Genomic DNA, 20,093 nt, shown 5'->3' on the forward strand with positions numbered 1-20,093 from the left:
GCAAGGACAATGAGCTGTGGCACAGGTAGTAAGTACAGGGCAAAAAATGTGTGAGACGCTTATTGGTTTATAAGTGGGTGGTAAGGTCACGCCCATATTTTATTGGAAGTTTGCCAAAGGATCAGTTGGTCTTAGAGTGGTCTCAAGATGCTGAATCTGTCGGAGTCAGTCGCGAACGGATGGGACGGACGGCATCCGGCGAGTTGACGGTGTGGACAAGCTTAAAACGGGATCGGCTTGCGCACGCGCATGGGAATCGGTTTCGATATCAATTTAATTGGATAAGTGATGTGTGAAGTGGTTCCTGGAAAACGGTTACTGGAGACGAGTGAAAGAATTCCATTATTTTTATTTAATTATTTATTTGAATTCGAATAATGAAATTGATATATTTATGTGTTAAAATCCCTGCTTGGGTTGAAAGTTGATCCAAAGTCAATAATAAAATATTCTACTATGAAATTGGAATATTCTAGCTTGCTTGGTATTGAGTGAAATGAATAATTGAAAAATGAATATTAATTAATTGTTATTTGAAAGGAAGGAAATTTTCGGACTTTGAGAGCTATGATCTGATCTGATCTGTGAAACTGGTGCGTAATACCTCGAGGCAAAGCAGTGGAGTTGAACATATATTTAGATTATACGCAATCAAGTCTAGAAAGTCTTTTATCTGTATTATTCTCATATGAGATCATCTCAGGGGAAACACCTTTTAGTGAATGAAATATTGATTCAATTATTTTATACAACCTTATGGTTGTCACTATTAGACATTTATTATTGTTATAGATGTGAAGTTTATTTTGTTGTTGAAGAAAACGCTGCAGTGCAGTTTGTTACCGCTTCTTCTGCACTGACGCCTTGGAAGCGGCAGTAAACTTAGTTGAAACTTAGTTAGTGAAACCAATAGATATGACAATTATTAAGCGATATGAAGTATCCTTTAATAATGAATAAACATTTTGAATTTGAATCGTGATATTCCACCAAGATTAAGCAAGTGAGAGAATACATTTTAAATGTTTGTACCATTTTAAAGCAGCCATGAATGCTTTGGATATAACTATCAACTACTTAGGTATATTAACTACATTATCTTTGAACTATCGTCTATTGACGGCCGATTCTATAACTTTCCTTCGTTTATTGGAATCCAAAATAAGTATATTATTGCAATAAGATAAATAAATAGATAAATATATGCGGGACAAATTACACAGATTGAGTTAACCTCAAAGAAAATTCGAGACTTATGTTACGAGATACTAACTCAACGATACTATATTTTATAATAAATACTTATATAGATAAATTGGAAAAAGTTCTTTTCTCATCATGCCCTGGATGGGATTCGAACCTCCCTCCTCCGGTGTCACAGACAAGCGAACTACGTCAAAAGGTAAGGTAAAATAAGGTTATTTATCACCTAATATTCGCCTATCTAGACATTACACCTATTCTTTTCTTACTAGGTATTTATTATTATACTTAAAATGATTGACTACTCCTCAGTGACTGACTGTTTTGTGCATTCTCCTTCGGAGATTTGATATTACCTTTCCTGTTGACATATCAATATTAAATTAATCAAAACTATTAATTCAGCTCATTACAATGTCAAGCGAATGTTGCTTTGTAGAATAAGGTAATACGCTTGGAGACATTTTGTCTCTCCTCTCGTCCTTTGACAGGACTTTGACTTACTTTGACAGTATCGACAGACAGACATACAAGGTCTCATTTATTGAACTGAGAAAATATGAATGAGCTAGGGGGGGAGGATTACCCCGTCTGGAGACGCCGGTATCCACGGGTAGCGACGGGGAGGGGTGGCTGCCTATACCTGAAGGCTCAAATGCTGAGAACATGACTTTCTGAATGAATGATTGAATGAATGAATGATTTATTATACACTAGCTTTCCCCCGCGACTCCGTCCGCGCGGATGTCGGTCTTCGCGTAGATGGTTTATTTCTCCATTTTATTTTCAGTCCGGTAAATTTAGACCAAAAAATAGGAATGAAGCTACATTAATTCCCATCAAGCTGAAAATGAATATAATTGTTTAAAACACAATCAAAAGCATTATTTCAAAATTCCCCATGATTCCGGTTTAAGGAAAAAAAATACCCATGGTCAAAGGTAAGAAAATGGGATTTTCACGATTTTCTTCGAAACGGTAAGTTTTATAGGAAAATTACCTCAGACATACATTGTAGATCATAAAGATATCTATAAAAAGGAATCAATATTTTTTTTCAATAAAGCTACCGTTTCTGAGATATTACCATGCAAAAAGTTGCAAGCGTCATAATATGCATAAGCACGTCTCGTATATACTCTATGTAGCAGTAATATAAGTAAAAATATTGTTCTGTCGGTAATTTTAACTTGAATTCAAAATATAAAATATACATAAGTATAATGAAACCCAGTCCCTTCATTTATACTGTAGTGAAACCTTGAGACAACATCTGTCTCTCTGTTTAATTGTGTACGTGGTTAGGGTGGTATACCTGCTTTATGTCAGAATGCTCAACACATGAAATACCGTAAGTCTTTAATAACAGTTGTCCTTGCGGGGATACCGTTGTCGGCTATGGACACCACGGCCTCTCATGCCCTAGGAGTGCCGGCCGTTTAGGGCGCCATGCCGCCCTAAATGATACAATCCTCCGTGCTCTTGCCACCATCCATGTTCCAGCCGTTCTAGAACCAAACGGTCTGGCTCGGGATGATGCCAAGAGACCGGCTGGTATGACTTTGGTACCCTGGAGATTGGAGCGGCCTTTGGTGTGGGATGCTACTTGTGTCGACACACTTGCGCCGTCTCATCTTCAGGTTACTAAATCTAAGGCCGTTCTGCTTCAAATGAGGCAAAAAACCTCAAAAGGCGCAAATATGTAGTTATCGGGATCAAAGTTTACATCAGATGGCAAGTGTGATAGTGATATTGAAAGGAGAGTGAACGCGGGGAACATGGTGAATGGAGCTTTGTATGCCTTTTTGAGCAGTCAGAAACTATCCAAAAAGGCTCGACTGGCTGTGCACAGGGGCGTGTTGGCCCCGACATTAATGTATGGGAGTGAAAGTTGGGTATGGCAAAAGAAGCACGAAAGCAGAATAAATGCAGTGGAAATGAGAGCGTTAAGGAGTATGTTGGGTGTGAAATTGAGTGACCGGATAAGGAACAGTGTGATAAGGGAATGTTGTGATGTGAAAGAAGATGTAGTTACAGGAATAGAAAAGGGTATGTTGAGATGGTTCGGTCATGTGGAGAGGATGAATGAAAACAGGTTGACTAAGCAGATATACATGGAGAGTGTGGAGGGAAAGGTCGGGATGGGAAGACCTAGACGAACATATCTTGATCAAATTAAGGACGTCCTGGTAAAGGGTCAGGTCAAAAGTACCCGAAACCGCCGAGCTTGCATGAAAAGAGTTATGAATGTAGATGAAGCAAAGGAAGTATGCAGGAACGTGGCAAGTGGAAAGAGGTAGTCTCTGCCTACCCCTCCGGGAAAGAGGCGTGATTTTATGTATGTATGTATGTATGTAGTTATCAGTAATATCTATACTTTTGAACCTTTTGGGGTAGAAACTCTGGGACCGGGGGGCCTATCTGCCCATCAGCTTTTCCGACAATTGTCGAAAAAGCTAATTGAGGTATCTCTTGACCGGAGGGCTGGAAATTATCTGGCTCAGAGAATCAGCATTGCCATTCGAATTGGCAATGCTGCCAGCCTTCTGGGCACATTCCCGCATGTTGATGCTATGCAAGGACTGTACAATTTATAAATTAAATTTTAGTTTGTAGTCATCTTTTTTCTTTCTTTTTATAAATAGTTTTAGTTTTAATTTGATTATTGCATTGAATTTGATAATTGTAATCTCTATTATTTGTCCTAAGATGATTTTCTTCACTTAGGGTTATTCTATTTTTTTAAATAATAAATGCGAAAGTTAGTCTTGAGTGCCACTGCGTAGTGAAAACACGTGTTTATTCTAACCTATTTCAGACTTTTTCAAGTTTAATAATAAAAATGTTAAAAAAAACGCGCTAATAGTACACTACCTCAGAGGTGGCAAGGAAACGGATGCATATTATGACGCTTGCAACTTTTTGCATCGTTATATCACAGAAACGGTAGCTTTGTTGAAAAAAATTATTGATACCTTTTTAATAGATAACTTTATGATCTACAATTTATGTCTGAGGTAATTTTCCGATTTGAAAAACTTACCGTTTTGAAGGAAATCGCGAAACACCCATTTTTTACCTTTGACCGTGGGTAAATTTTTATCCTTAAACTGGAATCATGGGGAATTTTGAAATAATGCTTTTGATTGTGTTTTAAACAATTAAACTTATTTTTAGCTTGATGGGAATTAATGTAGCTATGTAGTATTTTTTCATAGTAATTAGTAGCGGCCCGCGTGTGCCGCAAACGGTTCAAGCTAAATCCGACTTTCGACGCTACAGGTTACGGCGCTGAATCCACTGCGGGTAACGTAACGTGTGTTCGCGGTTCTACAGAACAACGTCTATGGATAAATTGAAAAATTAAGATTTTTTTTTCTTCGTATTTTTCCAGGATAAAAAGTATCCTATTTTATGCCCAGGATAATAAGGTATAATTATACCAAGTTTCATCAAAATCGAACCGTTAGTTTTCACGTGATGCCTGAACATACAGACAGACAGACAAAAATTTTTTTAATCACATATTTGTGTTTGGTATCGATCCAGTAACACCCCCTGCTATTTATTTTTTCAATGTTTTCAATGTACAGAATTGACCCTTCTACAGATTTATTATATGTATAGATTCTGTGTTTACATACTTAATGAAATAAAAACCTTATATATGTATGTCTATACCTGAAAAGTCAAATGCTAATATTATGCCGTTCTGTATTTTCATACTTAACTAGCGGCCCGCCCCGGCTTCGCACGGGTGGACATATTTTTCTACCTGAAAACTAATTTATTTCAAAACAAATTTATGCCTATGTCACTTTTGAAGGTCTATTCTATATCTGTGCCAAATTTTATCAAAATCGGACCAGTAGTTTTTGAGTTTATTCCACACAAACATACAAAAATACAAATCTTTCCTCTTTATTATTATTATATTATACTTAATAAAATACCTATAATTTACTACTTACCTGAAAGCTCATACAAATATCATGCCATTCTGTAATTCTATACTTAATAAAATACGTACGAGTATATTGCCTATACCTAGAAGCTCAAATGCTGGAGTCAAATATATGCTTTTCCAATCTGGACATACATAATGCAATACCGTTATATTTCATTTACTCTCTACTTACCTAGATTATAAGTACCTATTTATAATTTTAGTAATCAGACAGAGTTAGGTCATCTAGGTTCACTAGATTTGGTCTGGGATATGTAGTCTTCGTAGAGTCTCAGGTTATATCGGCTATACAACCAGAGAAATACCACTATAATCACGTGCTATTGGCCATATTAAGAAATCACATTAGGAAATAAGAAAAAATACGGAAAATTGAATTATAAAGGGTCCTTAAGTTTTGCGTTATATTATTTACTAGGCCGCCCGCGACTTCGTCCGCGTGGGATCAATCCCGCGGAGACTCCGGGATAAAAAGTAGCCTATATGTTATTCTGAGTCTTCAGCTACCTACATACCAATTTTTATATTTAAAAAAATTCATAAAATTTAATCGTAATCGGTTCAGTAGTTTTTGCGTGAAAGAGTTACAAACATCCATACTGACATCCTGACATACTCACAAACTTTCGCATTTATAATACTAGTAGGATTATATTGCTGTCGCAAAAAAAGAGCGTAGTATTTTATGATAATATTTTAAGTGTTTATTTGTTAGAGCGTTGCAATTTGGTGTCATTTGTAAATTATAATTATAAATAAGAAAATTACATTAAATAAATGAAATTACATTTTAAAATAAATAATAAACTATATACATCTCAATTGCATTATAAAGCTATCAAGCTGAACGTGGATCTTATGTCTGTACGAGAATGTAGGCTCGGTCTACCCCGGAACGGATAAAATGTGGTTTATTTTTCGAACAAAATCATCTCAAAGAATTTACCAGCACACATTTCCTGCATTAAAAAAAAAAACACAAACAAAGAAAGAATGAGACGGCCATATTTTTGGAGGTGTTTATGATACTACCTTTTACTAAGTAAAATGAATCAGCTTCAGGTAGGTATAAATATTTATTTTGGGTTGTGACTTAAATGAAATTCATCATTTGTTCTAAACGTGGCCTTTCAGTCTTTTTTTAGATTGCTGGCTCTGTCTACCCCGCAAGGGATATACGTAACGATAGACGTAATTATATGTATGTGCGTATGTTTCAAAATAATCTAAGAAAAACTATTAACGTCTAGTGATGTGGCGAGTGTGCAATTTTCGTTATCGTGTGGATTTAAAGTCGTGACAGAAGTTAAAAACATACATACACACATATAATCACGTCTATATCCCTTGCCGGGTAGACAGAGCCAACGGTCTTGAAAGGACTGATAGGCCACGTTCAGCTGTTAGGCTTAATGACAGAATTGAGATTCAAATAGTGACAGGTTTATATTACTTATTTATAACGCACTTAAACCTAAAGCACCTGACAGCAACACATGCCTTTGTCGTGGTAAAGGTTTGGTGAATTCCAGGAGAGCTTCTCGTGCTAAACTTATCCTTGCCTGGTTCTTTTTCCAAAACGTGAACTTTCGCACCAAACGTTTTGAAATATCCAATATTCACAGGTTTGTTAAACCATTTCTCATATGGGATTCCACAATTCAAACTGCTAGTTAGACTTCTATTCCGTAAATAACATGCAGTTGCAATAGATTTATATTAGATGATTTACATGGTAATGACAAAGAACATTTTCTATTAAAAGTATGAAGGTGCAATACCTATTCAACAAAAGTTATACCGAGAATACCTTTGTTAGGGTCCTAGTCAAATAGGTAATTAAAAAAAGACACCACCTCATTGGTTGGTACCAGGTAGTACTGGCTCGTAAATAAACAAAATTTAAAAAAAGGAACAAAAAATTTATTGTAGTGTATTGTTTAGTTCAACTTATTCATTATTATTATCTGAAGTAATTACTATTCTACTTCTATGTAGAATAATAAAAGCCGATAAGCTCTGGCTAGACAAGTTCGGCTTGTCTTGAATTTGTGTCATTCTGCAGTCAGCCGCACTCAGCGCAATACTCGGTACGCTGAGTCTAGTCGAGATGAATTCCGTGTTAGTACGTCCTAGTTCTGACACTGAATGTAATTGTGTCCACTGTGTTAAAATTTGTGAAATATTAACACTTCGCCTTCAACGCGTTAAGAGTGAAATAAGGTAATAATTTCTGTTTTTGTTATTTAAGTAAAAAAAATCTCTTGTTGCACTTGTTCATTGCTAATCATGATAATCTTATAATCCCAATAAAATATTAATGATAATATGTATTATATATTATTATTAATAATATAATATATAATAAATAATAATATAATATTATTATATCCCCTGTTCCTCGCCTACTATCTTCCTTCGCCAAGGTCGGAGTGGAAACCGATGAGGGACAGGACCCCTACCTCTGGCTTGCCTTAACCGGCCGGTCAGAGTGGAGTCGCGAGAGCTATACGCTCGAAGGATGGAAGTGTAAAATGTCATAACGCCGGGGGTGCCTAGTCAGGCACTCCCGGGTTATCATGGTGATCCAGTTGGATCACCATGATTTCACGCCCCGCAGTCTCACCTCTCGACATCCTTAGCCACCCACGCCGATGTTGTTCCTTTGTTGCTTATCATGGTGACTCATTTAAAGGCGCCCATTTAGTGAGTGGCGAGTCACCACCTGCCACATAATAGTCACGTATTCATGATTATGGCAGGTGTCCGAACTTCTCCAGCAATACCCCAGTTTAAATCCATCCAAACGTCAACTCCATAACCCATAATCCTTTTCCTTATTTTATAATAGCTTCACCTCCTGCCGAGACCTGTTCATGGACAAATCGTCTATTGATATGCCCGGGAACGGGTTTTGGCAGGAGAACAACATAACATCAACTTCTCCAAAGGGCCTCTACGTGTTGGATTTATATCCCCACGCAAGGCTCTCAAAAATCCGGGGTGTATAGACCCGTGAAATCTAAGAGGAGAAATATAATATTATTATAACTACTTTGTAGTAATATATATTTATTATTTTATTACCTAGTATGAATAATCGAAACCGCCGAGCTTGCATGAAGAGAGTTATGAATGTGGATGAAGCGAAGGAAATATGCAGAGATCGTGGCAAGTGGAAAGAGGTAGTCTCTGCCTACCCCTCCAGGAAAGAGGCGTGATTTTATGTATGTATGTATGAATAATCGCAGCTCCGCCCGCGTTAAATTATAGATTTATTAAATGTTTTAGAGGCTTGTTGGCTTTGTAAAGAAAAGGATATAGAAATAATGTTAGAAAAAAGACTTCTCCGATTTTAATATATTAATTGTTAGCTGTTACGTTATTATATTTGTCCGAGAAGATACCACGTGTTTTATATTCTAGGTCTAAAAATGCCACTCATGCTCAATATCCTTAGCCTGACGGTTTATATTTCAATTAAAAAATACGGAAATCACTTTATAATTATGTATTATAATAATCTTTTTAAGGCTCCATGTGAGACACTTCCCTGGCTCGGCGTTGCTATGTGGAGATAGACCATAATTATCCAGCGAATTGCGAAGCAAACCAAAGAAATGAAAGAAATGAAATTATAATGTAAGGAAATTTTTATTACAGGAGGTACCAGAAGTCGTCGGCCGCAATCAAAGCCTTAATACATACAACACGATGTCTCTAGAAACGTTGCCTCCTGAAATATTGAGTATCATAGTCAGGGAACTGGACACAAAGTCTGCACATAACTTGTATGAAGCGTGTCAACATGCGAGAGATGCGATCAGTGTCCCTGGAACGATAGAGGAATGCCAATTTTCACTAAACACCTTAGCTACAGCCCAGTCTTTACGATCCCACTTCTTCTTGGACATTGCCAGCAATTTGAAAGTCTTGAATCTGAGTGGTGTCCACGACCTGACAAGCACATCCTTCAAGCAAGCAGTGAGAGAGCTCAATAATTTGACTTCCCTCGATGTAAGCTACACAAATATAGTGTTGCCAGATTATATTGACATTTATGAAATGTTGCCGGAATTGAAAAGTTTAGCAATCAATTACAACTTTGGAGAGGAATGCATTTTTAGCGAAGAATTATTCAATGCTTGTCAAGAATCATTCAAGAATCTGAAAAACATTCACTTTGTTGGTGCAGTATCTGAGTTGTTGAATTCAGATGTCCCGTTGTGGCTGCTGAGCAAAGCGGATCTTGACTGTTTAACAATGACAATGATTTCTAAGGAAGTCACAATAGCTTCCTGCCCCTGGGGTCAATTTCAGAACCACGATTGTTCTGTTTTGGAAGTGATATCATCTCTGAAAATGTTTTTCATGCCAACCCCTATATACCACTTTGTTGATGACAGCACTATATTCCAACATTTTGATATTATTAAATACGAGGTGTTAATATTCCAAAGTCTAATTCCTGAAGTAATACTTGGTACACAGTTATTACGGGCATTTATTCAAAAAAAATTCCAAACCGATGTAATTCCATTGACAGATTTAAAATCAATGGACTACAGAGGTGTTGCCTGTATGTTCTGGAATAAAAAGAGCACTCGCTTCGATGATAATTTTTTCTCGAGACTAACGTCAGTGGTTAATGATTACATGCCTTACTGTTTTAATTTTGGTGTGCAATGGGAGCGACCATCTGCACCGCCGATCTATAAATCGTATTTGGTTCATCACTATTGTCTGGAAATCAAAAATTTTGAGGCTTATAAAGCGCCATTGAATAACAGAATAATAAACATTCGCCAAGGACAGCCGTGTTTTGTTTTTAATTACGACGAAGAAATTAAAAATAAAGAGAAAGGCATCAATTTAGAAGTGCATTTTAAATTGCCATATAATATACCATTGACAGTAACTATTAAAAATTGTCACTTTTTGTCGATATTGACACACTTGACTCTGTATGGAAATGTTCTCTACACTCCGAATTTTTTTAAAGAATTGTTTGAGAATGCGAAATCTTTGGAAACATTAGAGATAACCTATTTGCGCGGTAACTTTTTGGTGAAGCCACTCCTAAAGCTCATGCCTCAATGTAAATCATTGAAAAACTTTTTATTGAACACTAAAATGTCTAATTATGGCACCCTGTTTTATACTCTTAGTTATTGTAGAAATTTAGAAAACATATATTTGATAAATTCGTCTAAGGCTAAAGTATATTTGCCGAATCCCAAATATTTGTTTAGTAAGTGTTTTAATCTGTACAGCTTTACTTTCCAGAAGGATATGCCTGAGAGACGGAGGGAGAAGGCATTAGCATTGTACGAACGCGTGAGAAGTGATGTCGGTAAACCAGCTCTTAGTATTAGATTTTTGCATTACACAGAGCATTTCGACAATCAATACACTCCGATGTCTAGTATGTACAATAAGTACAGATTAAAACCTAATTAAGAAATAACTCTTTTCCTTTCTCTGTTTAGTATTTTTTCCATGACATTAGTACAAGTTTTAAGTTTATTGTTGTGATTTTGCTGTAACTCACAACAATAAATTTAAAACTACAAAGTATTTTCACTTGTATTTGTATTATACATTTATAGTAAAGTTTTAAATATTAATTTTTATTTGATATTTTGCTGTAAATTTTCTATTTCAGCCACTGTTTAACACTTTTTCTATGGCATTAGTACATATTGGTAATAAGAATTTATTGCATTTCATCTTCGCTAAATCATTGTTTGGTGCTTGTATTGTAAGTAAATTTTTAGTTATCAAAATTATATCCATTAAATCATGTAAAATATGTATTTAGTTTTACATTTATTCATGTTTTTATTGTAGACAATATACATTCGTCCACGATTTAGATTTAAGAGATCTACGAGTATATTTGTAAATTGACGTCCGGTGAAAATGCTGCAGTGTAGTTTGTTCCGCCGTTTCTTCTACACATGCGCTTTGGAAGCGGTAGTAGTTTTAATTAGATTTAAGGGATGTGACGTCAATAAGTGATACTTTGTATCCAATTTTGGAAATAAATCTATTCTATTGTTTTCTGTTCTATTCTAATATTTGTTATATTAGGACTAGTATTTACTTTGTATATACATATATATATAACGTGACAGGTTCACTATAATCATTAATGGAAATAATACAATTGATTAATCTCTATTTTGTTTTTAATTATTTATTTCCCTGACAAATCATTTCTCTTTGTTTACCAACAATTACATACATACATATATACATATGGTCACGTCTATATCCCTTGCGGGGTAGACAGAGCAGCAGTCTTGAAAATGCTGAATGGCCACGTTCAGCTATTTGGCTTAATGATAGAATTGAGATTCAAATAGTGACAGGTTGCTAGTCCATCGCCTAAAACAGAAAATTACTTAATCTAAATATTAGGAACGTTACAAACGGCATGTTATGTTAGACCGCAGAGAAGTCCTAAATCTCGTAAGTATGAATATCGCAAATGATGATATTTATGATCAAATTTAAGACGTCCCTGGTAAAGGGTCAGGTCAAAAGTACCCGAAACCGCCGAGCTTGCATGAAGAGAGTTATGAATGTGGATGAAGCGTAGGAAGTATGCAGAGATCGTGGCAAGTGGAAAGAGGTAGTCTCTGCCTACCCCTCCGGGAAAGAGGCGTGATTTTATGTTATGTTATGTGCTATGCAGTGCCCGGCAATTTGGACAATTCATCATTCATTTCCCGGCACCAATACAAAAAAGGATAGGACCACTCCATCTCTTTCCTATGGATGTCGTAAAAGGTGACTAATGGATAGGATTACAAACTTGGGATTCTTTTTTTTAGGCGATGGGCTAGCAACCTGTCACTATTTGAATCTCAATTGTATCATTAAGCCAAATAGCTGAACGTGGCCATTCAAGTGGCTTTTCAAGACTGTTGGCTCTGTCTACCCTGCAAGGGATATAGACGTGAACATATGTATGCACTCCAGCTTACAGTGATGATTGGCACCGGACTCGTCTCCTGTCCAACTTAATATTGATTGTAAAGATTCAAATATTTAGACTGAGTAAATCCAACATATAGAAATGATGTGTAGGAAAATAGGAAAGTAAAAATAGGAAAGAAAAAAACTTCATAAAAGCAATAAATTTTATTTTTATCATAAATGATAACGGTGACCGTGTGACGGTAAATTATTTGTCATAATAATAGTCCTAACATTACAAATTAATATTATAAGATTAATATGTAAGAATACCACAGAAATAGCATTAAATATTGACTCAGAAGTAAAATTAACTGAATATACCTAATTAAGCAATTATTTGTTTTCATGTTGTACATTATTATGTATTATTATTTGTTTTCATGTTGTACATAATAATGTACAACATGAAAACAAATAATTGCTTAACAGAAACTTTACTGAAAAATTGTTTATTTACTATAAATGTACATCCCTTCATGGGATAAGTCCGCCATTGCAAGTGATTTGTTTCTTTTATAACTATGTACTTAATATTTTCTTGTTACTGTGTAAATTTCTATGCAATAAAGATATTACAAACAAACAAACAAATACAATGAAAATACTTTGACCTACCAACAAAAAATGACTACATTCAACTAAAACAAGTACGAAAGTCGTGAACAAACTAAACAGAGAGAAGAACATTTATTTATTTATTTGGTTTTATTCTGAACTCATTGTACACACTATAAAGCAGACTGTATTTACTTTCGCTTAAGTCTGTGTACTGCGAAATTCTAATACTAAGAGCTGGTTTACCGACATCACTTCTCACGCTTTCGTACAACGTCAATGCCTTCGCCCACCGTCTCTCAGACATGTCTTTCCGGAAAGTAAAGCTGTACAGATTTACACACTTACTAAACAAATATTTGGGATTCGGCAAATCTACTTTAGCCTTAGACGTATTTATCAAATATATGTTTTCTAAATTTTTACAATCACTAAGAGTTTTATACAGAGAGCCATATTGTGAAAGTTTAGTATTCAATAAAAAGTTTTTCAATGATTTACATTTAGGCATGAACTTCAGGAGTGACAACATCAACAAGTTCCCATGCGAATGGGTTATCTCCAATGTTTCCAAAGATTTCGCATTCTCAAATAATACTTTAAAAAACTGTGGAGTGTAGAGAACATTGCCGCACAGAGTCAAGTGTGTCAATTTTTTCACAAAGTCACTATTTTTAATAGTTACTGGCACTTGTTTACGAAAAGGCAATTTGAAGTGTACTTCTAAATTAATGTCTTTTTCTTCATTCTTGAATTCTTCGTCGTAATTTAAAACGAAACACGGCAGTGCTTGACGATATTTTTTTCCTCTCTGTTTCAATGGCGCTTCACAAAACTCATAACTTTTGATGTCCAGAAAATGTTGGTAAAGAAAATACGATTTATGGATGGACGGTACAGGTATTCGCTCCCGTTTCGCACCAGAATCAAAACAGTAAGGCATGCAATCATTAACCACAGATGTTAGTCTCGAGAAAAACTCATCATCGAAGCGAGTGCTCTTTTTATTCCAGAACATAAAGACAACATCATCTCCATGAAGGAATGATTTCATATCTTTCAAAGGAAACACCTTTGTTTGGAATTTACTTTCAATGAATGTTCGTAATAACGGAGTAGCAAGTATTAAGTCAGGCATTCGACTTTGAAATACTAACACCTCGCAATTAGTAATGTCAAAATATTTGGATATAGTGCTATCATTAAAATGGTCGTACAAGAGTGGCATGAAAAACAATTTCAGACATGATATCCTTTCCAAAACAGATAAATCACTTTTCTTAAATGAGTGATACGATATGGGGGTTCTCGCAAAAATTAGTGTCAATGTTAGACAGTCAAGATCGGCCTTGTCCAGCAGCCACAACGGGACATCTAATGACAACAAATCAAATGCTGTACCGACAAAGTGAATGTTTTTCAGATTCTTGAATGAGTCTTGGAATGCATTACATAATTCTTCACTAAGACGCCATTCGTACCCAAAGTCATAATTGATTGCTAAGCTTTTCAATTTCGGCAACATTTTATAAATATCAATATAATCTGGCAACACTATATTTGTGTAGCTTACATCGAGAGAAGTCAAATTATTGAGCCTTCTCACTGCTTGCTTGAGGGATTTTTTTGTCAGGTCGTGGACACCACTCAGATTCAAGACTTTCAAACTGCTTGCAATGTCCAAGAAGAAGTTGGATCGTAAAGACTGGGCTGTAGCTAAGCTGTTCAGTGAAAATTGGCATTCCTTTATCGTTCCAGGGACACTGATCGCATCTCTCGCATGTTGACACGCTTCATACAAGTTATGTGCAGACTTTGTGTCTAGTTTCCTCGCTATGATGCCCAATATTTCAGGAGGCAACGTCTCTAGAGACATCGTGTTGTATGTATTAACTTCTGGCACCTCCTGTAACAAAAATTTAGTAACATTATAATTCTTTCTTTAGTATTCTTCGCTGTACGCTAGACAATTATGACCTATGTCCATATAACAAGACCGTGCTTATTTTTGAGACTGCCATAACATGTCAAAAACCTATAAATATTCTCCATTATTGTGCTGAATATACAATTAACAGGCGAAATTATTGTGAATTAAGTATAGGTCAGCCAAGAATATATAAAATTTTCAATTAATTATCGCCCAGGAAGTCCAGCTCTGTTGTTGAAAGAAATTACCAAAATCCTGTCCGGACATATTTACCGTTGGAAATACAGAGATTTATTAATAAGTTACATATTTAAGTGGTCACATTTGTTTCAACAACATTTGTTTCAAGGAATAATACATAGATTACGGATGCGCGCCAGCAAGGTAAAAAATGGGGTACCGCAAGGTTGCATTTTGGGACTTTTTCTCTTTTTATAATATATTAACGACCTGCCTTGCATGATTGAGAAACAGACTGGCATCGTGTTGTTTGCAGATGATACGTCATTAATTTTTAAGATGAAGCGCCGTAGCGAAGTCTGTGATGATGTGAATAGCACTTACTTACAATTTAGCCGCCATTTATAACTGGTTTTCAATCAACAACTTACGTTTAAATGCAAATAAGACACAATGCATTAAGTTTACTTTATTTCCCAATGTGCGGCAGGCAAATGTGGATATTAGTATAAGTAATAAAAGATTAGATTTTTTTGATAGTACTACTTTCTTAGGAATAACATTAGATTCAAATTTGAAATGGCATGCTCACATTTTGGAACTTTCTAAAAGGCTTAGTTCTGCAGCATACGCTATTCGTCGTATTAGGCATTTGACGGATGTGGCAACTGCTAAGCTAGTATATTTTAGTTATTTTCATAGTTTAATGTCATATGATCTACTGCTTTGGGGATCAGCAGCAGACATACAAACTATTTTCATTCTACAAAAAAGGGCAATTCGAACTATCTACGGCTTAAAACAAAGAGATTCGCTTAGAGGTTTTTTCAAAAACCTTAATATTTTAACATTGCCCTCACAACACATTTTCGATAACATTATGCATGTTAGGAAAAACTTACTTTCAAAAAAGTAGGTGAATGTACTAGTAGATCACTGCGGAACAATTATAAGTTGCCAATCCCTGCGCATCGGCTGGCTAAGGTAGGGAAACCGTTTCTAATTATTTATTTATTTATTTAAACTTCATTGCACAAAATACAAATGTATAGCACAATTGGCGGACTTAATGCTGAAAGCATTATCTACCAGTCAACCAAGCTAAACAAGTGCTTTAATACTTAAATAATAAAAAAGAAATTCTTACCTTATTTCACTCCTTTGACACGTTGAAGGCGAAGTGTAAATATTTCACAAATTTAAAACAATTATACACAGCGTCAGAACTAGGACGTACTAACACGGAATTCTTCTCGACTAGACTGAGCGTACGGTGTGTTGCGCTGAGTGCGGCTGATTGCAGAATGACACAAATTCAAGACGAGCCGAACTTGTAGAGCCAGAGCTTATCGGCTTTAATTATTCTACACGATAGTGATGCGGCTACTAAGCGATTAATCCATGATAAATATCGATTATCGATTTTATACTAATGTCTATTTCACGTAGCGTTATTTGTTAAAATATTCAACCATAATTTTTTTTTTTTGTAATTAAGAGTGATTAACAAATTGTTATATGATGTATTTTTGGCAATAAATGCCGCCTTATTAATTCTGTAGTTTCTACGTATATATTCAAAATATAATATTTGATATTTTTATTGCGATCTCCAAACTAATATAAATAAATTAAATTAATGTTATTATTTTAAATGTATAATGAGTATTTTTTTTTAATTATTAATCACTCGAAACGGTAGTTTTACATATAAGGTAAAAATGATACAAATATAAAAAAGTTTCTGACGAATGTTTCTTTCTAATCGATTCTATAAATAATCGAAAATTGCAGACTTGCTAAAATTTAAACACATCACTAGACGTTAACGACAAAACATGACTAATGGTGTCTATCGAAATTAACATACCTACGATTAAATAAAATCTTCTTGTCTCGCGCACGGTAATTTCTAATGGACTATTAGACGATGTAAGTTGTTAATGTTAGTAGTTAGTTAATTACCTCGTATTATTTAGATAATTAATTTATTGTTTTTGCCAATATATTTAACAGTAATTGCATTGAAATTTTTCGTTATGAATTTTATAAAAGTGAGTAGGTACTTACGGCTTTTAGTCAGTATATTTACAATTTTAGTCTATAGATGAGACTGACTGGATGAGACCGAGAGAGAATGAAAAAAATGTTAATTTTCCATTGGTTGATCCCAGTAACAAACTTGAAAAGGCTTACAAACTTGAGATTATTCTTGTGGGCGACGAGCAGATGAGATGAGATAATGACAGATTGCTAACCTGTCATTATTTGAATTTCAAGTCCAGATTAGGTACTTTGTTTATAAAGATTGCAACTGGCCACTTTCAGAAAAATAAAAACATAATGAATGAGTTCACCTGGAATTCTGTATTTTCTTGGAATTTTGTAGTTATAAAAATAGTAACAAATGATTTATACAAGTATTATAATAATGAAATGTATTGTGTAATATGTCGCATATTAACTGTTTCTTATGTACATAAATTACTTACCAATAATTTTGTCTCAGACTTGCATATTAGTGACTTGCATATTGCCGTGTGGTTCCCGGCACCAATACAAAAAAGAATAGGACCACTCCATCTCTTTCCCATGGATGTCGTAAAAGGCGACTAAGGGATAGGCTAACAAACTTGCGATTCATTATTAGGCGATGGGCTAGCAACCTGTCACTATTTGAATCTCAATTCCATCATTAAGCCAAATAGCTGAACGTGGCCATTCAGTCTTTTCAAGACTGTTGGCTCTGTCTACCCCGCTAGGGATATAGACATGACCATATGTATGTATGTACTTGCATGTTAGGTATTTGCGTTCGACGTTACTATTAAACGTTTAAAAAATAATTTACCACGGCGTTATCCCACAAGACATAAATAAATTATTTACACCTAGCTTTAAACTGGTAATGTCAAATTGTGGTCCATTATCGATGACTACATAATCTATAACGCCCTACATGACTGCATAAAAAAAGAAGAAATTGATAACATATTTATTAAAAACGTAAAACTACTTTTAGCCGATAAATCCTACTATACATTGGACAAGTTTTAAAACGATAGAAATATTAAAATTCAATTATTCTTTTTAGGGAATTTAATTATTATATTTAGGGAAGGTACTTACATGCGAAACAAAAACCTTATCTAAAGTATAAAAGCTGATGACATCATTTCATTGAAATTTTACCTCGACGAGTTGTCATAGTACCTACCTACCTGATATTGAAAGGGAATATTTTTTTGTTGTTGTTGAAAGTTACATTAATTAGGTATTTGTCACAGTTATCTATTCACCAGAAAATGACGCTTTGAACTTGGATAGTATATGTAGTACAATAAAACCTTTGATAAAGATAACCGTTCATTTCTACGTTTTTATAAATTGTCTATTAATAAAAAACTAGACCTCGAAAAATAAAATTTATACCTACACAGAGTCGCACATTATAATTGTTTTATAAAGACTTACTTTAGTTATATATACTTTAGAAATACTTAATTACGAAAAATGCTCGAAATAATTTTACTTCAAATTATAAAAAGACATCACAAACTCGCCAACAGAACAGTAAATATTTCAAACCAGTTGATCTAAGTGAATTGAAAAACATTATAAATAATTTAAAAAATAAAAACACAGTCCTGGATATGATTATGTATCAGAACACCTTATAAACAAATCACTTTAGTATATTTGCGACCCTTTAATCTACTTACTAAACCTAATACTCGGAATCGGAACATTTCCGGAAGACTCGAAATTATCAAAAATAAAACCTATTCCCAAAAAAGGTAGTAAAACCTATGCAAGTTATTATAGACCAACGGCATTATTGCAATGTTTAGCAAAAATATTTGAGAAAATTATACAAAGAGATTACTAAGTGTTTTAGAAATTTACAATTAGTCATAATCAGTTTGGTTTCAAAAAACTTAAAGTACAAATCTAGCTATATTTCAAAGTTTTAAAGACATTTGGAATACGTTAAACAATAAATCAATGCGTGAAAGTCTGTTTTTAGATATGTCTCATGCAATTGAATGTGCGAAACATGATATACTACTAAACCAGTTAGAAAATGTAGGTATTACCATTAAAACTCATTCATTCATACTAAAAAAATCGTCAACAAATTGTAGTTATAAACAAATATAAACTGCAATAGAACAATAGAAGAAATACAATCTGTACAGGCAAATATTATTCTACGTGTCCCACAAGGAAGCACACCCGGGCCACTTCTTTTCCTTGTATTCATTAATGAACTTCCATTATTATTAAAACACCGATATGTCATATTTGCAGATAATGAGACATTTTTAATATCAGACGAAGCTAGAAATAAGAATGCATTTGAAAACGAGATTAATAGAACTTTAAAAGAAACATTAGAGTGGCTGAAATCAATAAATCTTATAGTAAATCCAGCAAAGACTAAGACAATACAGTTTCTAAATTACAACAAAGTATCACACAATCTAAACATACAAGAAAGAAATACTAAAATTAAGGGTCACAAAAAATTCTAGTTATAGTTATGAGCTCTCAATATTATCAGAAAACTTTTCAGTTGATGTTGCCCGAGCGGCTTACTTTGAAAATGTATATCCTTATCTCACTTACGAAATTATAAATTGGATAAATTCTTTTAATTATTACATGCCTCACCGTTTTCATTCTGGTGTGCAACGGGAGCGACCATCAGTACCGTCCATCCATAAATCGTATTTGGTTGATCAACATTTTCTGGACATCAAAAGTTATGAGTTTTGTGAAGTGCCATTGAAACAGAGAGAAAAAAAAAATCGTCAAGCACTGCCGTGTTTCGTTTTAAATTACGACGAAGAATTCAAGAATAAAGAGAAAGACATCCATTTAGAAGTATATTTTAGATGGCCTTTGAAAAGACCAGTGCCAGTTACTATTAATAATTATGACTTGGTGAAGAAGTTGACACACTTGACTCTATTTGGCAATGTTCTCTACACTCCACAGTTTTTTAGAGTATTGTTTGAGAATGCGAAATTAGAAACATTCGAACTAACCCATCAGCGTGGGAAATTTTTGGTGTCGTCACTTCTAAAGTGCATGCCTAAATGTAATTCACTAAAAAACTTTTCATTGAATACTAAAATTTCACAATATGGCTCTCTGTATAATACTCTTAGTGATTGTAAAAATTTAGAAAACATAAATTTGTTAAATCCGTCTAAGGCTAAAGTAGATTTGCCGAATCCCAAATATTTGTTTAGTAAGTGTGAAAAT

Source organism: Amyelois transitella, chromosome 22 (genome assembly GCF_032362555.1).
Source record: "Amyelois transitella isolate CPQ chromosome 22, ilAmyTran1.1, whole genome shotgun sequence".
Classification (NCBI taxonomy): domain Eukaryota; kingdom Metazoa; phylum Arthropoda; class Insecta; order Lepidoptera; family Pyralidae; genus Amyelois; species Amyelois transitella.